Here is a 3,448-nt window from a genome sequence, read left to right as displayed (position 1 = left end):
GCTTGTCCTCTCGAAAGTGTTGATTTGGTATGTGACTGGTGGTGTGCCAGAATCCTAAAGTAGCCTTGATGTCATACTGTGGCAATGTAAGACATTCTCCTGTTTGTACAGCCCTTTACCACCCTCTGCTGTCATGGAGATGGAAAGACAAGCTTTCAACCTCATACAGTCAACCTCTGATATATGCGTGACTTGGAGTGGACGATTTTGTGATGTAATGCAGGGTTCTAAGGCTACGTTTACACGGGCAGCTCAATTCTGATATTTTTACCACTAAATGGTATTTTGACCAATCACAGATCTTTTTCAGAGTTGGTCTGATTGGTCGAAAGACCAATTAGTGAAAAATGTCAGAATTGGGCTGCCTTATTTTGCGTCAATACACTGCAAGGAAGAGGTTTAAATAAGATATTTGGTTATAGCAATAATGACATGTCCCCTGATGTGTTAGGTGGTGTGTGGTCACATCTAGATCAAAGATAAAAGGCCCACACACTGGCCTGCATTAATTAAAACAAATGATCAAACGGAATAAGTAAGCATTCTATTTAAGCATCCTGCTATAACAAATATTTTTTTCCTATTCAAACTTTTTTGATATTTTCCAATGCCAAAGATGACCAGTGTTTCTGGAATAGAAGGCTGCTTTATGTGCAGCTAGGTTCTTGTTCCAGCCCTGCATTTGTCTTAATTGAAGATAAGTTGAATCAGGTGTGTTGGTGCTGGGTTCAAACAAATTATGCACACTGTGGTACTCCATGTCTAAGATTGGTCACCTTAAGTTATGCTGTGTTCATAACTAAGTTGGAAGGTAGTAATTAGCAGTTGTGAAGTTGTAAATACTAGATAGATGCATTCACATGCTGTGAACCTATTGAGAAACGTTGATTGGATAATGGCCAATAAGCTGTGCCAACCATAACTAAAAGTACAGCTGCCATGCTTGTAAACAAATTAGTGTTCAAAAACCACATTAATATACTGAACAAAAATACAGACGCAACATGTAAAAGTGTTGGTCCCATTTTTCATGAGCTGAAATAAAATATCCCAAAAATGTTCCATACGTGCACTAAAAGCTTTTTTCTCTCAGATGTTGTGCACAAATTTGTTTACGTCTGTTAATGAGCATTTCTCCTTTGCCAAGATAATCCATCCACCTGACAAGTGTGGAATATCAAAAAGCTGATTAGACAGCATGATCATTACACAGGTGTACCTTGTGCTGGGGGACAAAAAGCTACTCTAAAATGTGCAGTTTTGTCACACAACACAATGTCTCAAGTTTTGAGGGAGCGTGCAATTGCTGACTGCAGGAATGTCCACTGTCGTGACTTGACTAACATTAATCTGAAGACAGTTAATTAGATAAGTAACAATGTTTAATTGTTACCCGATTTTTTAATTAATCATGTAACAATTAACTCAGGATCTGGGGCACCACGAGAGTAATTCTTTAATGAGTTACCATCTACTGAATTAAACTCTAAAAGGTTTTTACCTATCACGTCTATAAACAGTAAACTTATCAATCATAACCTCAAATCATATCATCATTCTGAACAGTTATAACCTTGCATCTGCAAAAACCCGAGCCTTATGATTCAGTACTACACAAATTGGTTTATTTATTTACTAGCTAATTAAGTGGGAACACAGGATAAACATACATACTGCACTGGTTATTGACTGGAGACGTAATAACCTGAAAACAGGTCCCTAGCGGGCAACAACATTGATGCTTGTTAAAGAAGCGAGGGAGGGAGAGGGACAGAGACTTTTAACATTGGTACATTCAGAAACTACCCTCCTACCCTCCACCTACAGTATCCATATGCCTTGCACACGAACCGCCGCCCGCTTTGAGTAAGAAATCATAAATGTATTTTACATGAAATGCCTGGGTTCGCCGGGGGTCTCTCGGTGAACAGGGCCACCATGGAAAGGTGGTTGGGCCTTTTCGCGGCACGCTTGTAAGGCTCTGATTGTTCAAAAATTTTCCAAAAAGTCTTCGATTGTTGTCCTTCTTTGTAGTTCTCCAGTATCCGGTGACTTGTCGTGTAGTCCTGAACAGAACTACATAGTTGACTTTCCTTCCATTCACTCTGTAAGAAGCATCTTTGAAGATAGGCTAGCCAGCCATATCGATGGTTTGAGCAGAGTAACAGGATGTACATACTTAAATTCGCTTTCGAAGATACTTTCTTAAGACCGCTAATCAGCCTTACCAGTGATCGTCCGGGAGGTGAGTTTATCGTCTCCACCTCGTGTTGAGATTCAAAGTTTTAATCACTTTAAACGTGCAGCTTCACGTCTTTCTGGTCTAATGTGTGTTTTTTCTTAACCCATTATTTATACAGATTGCTCGAAATGGGCGGTTCCGGCCGGCTGACATGCTCTCTGATCTCACTTCCTGATCTCACTTGAGTGACTACTCACTGTGCAAAGTTTATGGAAAACAATTATCTCTTATAGCTTCTCAAATCACATTTCTCTCTTAACAAAAATATTTACAACAGGTCGTGAGTTGTTAATCCCCGCTAGTTTCTCTACGGCTGAAAGGATTGAAGTTATTAATGGCAAACCTGATATTACCTATTTGGATTCTCGTGGACAGTCATGACACAACCAGAGCTGTTACCAAAGAATGTCATGTTAATTTCTCTACAATAAGCCGCCTCCAACATCCTATTAGGGAATTTGTTAGTACGTCCAACTGGCCTCACAACTGTAGACCACGTGTATTGCGCCGTGTGGGCGAGCGGTTTGCTGACGTCAACGTTGTGAACCGAGTGCCCCATGGTGGCGGTGGGGTTATGGTATGGGCAGGCATAAGCTACGGACAACGAGCACAATTGAATTTTATCGAAGGCAATTTGAATTCACAGGATCTGTACGCAATTCCTGGATGCTGAAAATGTCCCAGATCAAATCACATTTTATTGTGTAGCGAAATGCTTGTGTTCCTAGCTCCAACAGCTCAGTAATACCTAACAATACATAACAATACACACATCTAAAAGTAAAAGAATGGAATGGCATTGAGTAAAATACAGTAGAATAGAATACAGTATATACATATGAGATGAGTAAAGCAGTATGTAAACATTATTAAAGTGACTAGTGTTCCATTATTAAAGTGGCCAGTGATTTCATGTCTATGTATATAGGGCAGCAGCCTCTAAGGTGCAGGGTTGAGTAACTGGGTGGTAGCCGGCTATTTAACAGTCTGATGGCCTTGAGATAGAAGCTGTTTTTCAGTCTCTCGGTCCCAGCTTTGTTGCACCTATACTGACCTTGCCTTCTGGATATAACGGGGTGAAAAGGCCGTGGCTCGGGTGGTTGATGTCCTTGATGATCTTTTTGGCCTTCCTGTGACATTGGGTAATGTAGGTGTCCTGGAGGGCAGACAGACCGCACCACCCTCTGGAGAGCCTTGCGGTTGTGG

This window comes from Salvelinus alpinus, chromosome 17 (assembly GCF_045679555.1).
Source record: "Salvelinus alpinus chromosome 17, SLU_Salpinus.1, whole genome shotgun sequence".
In the NCBI taxonomy this organism is placed as follows: domain Eukaryota; kingdom Metazoa; phylum Chordata; class Actinopteri; order Salmoniformes; family Salmonidae; genus Salvelinus; species Salvelinus alpinus.
This window is presented reverse-complemented; position numbering follows the sequence as displayed.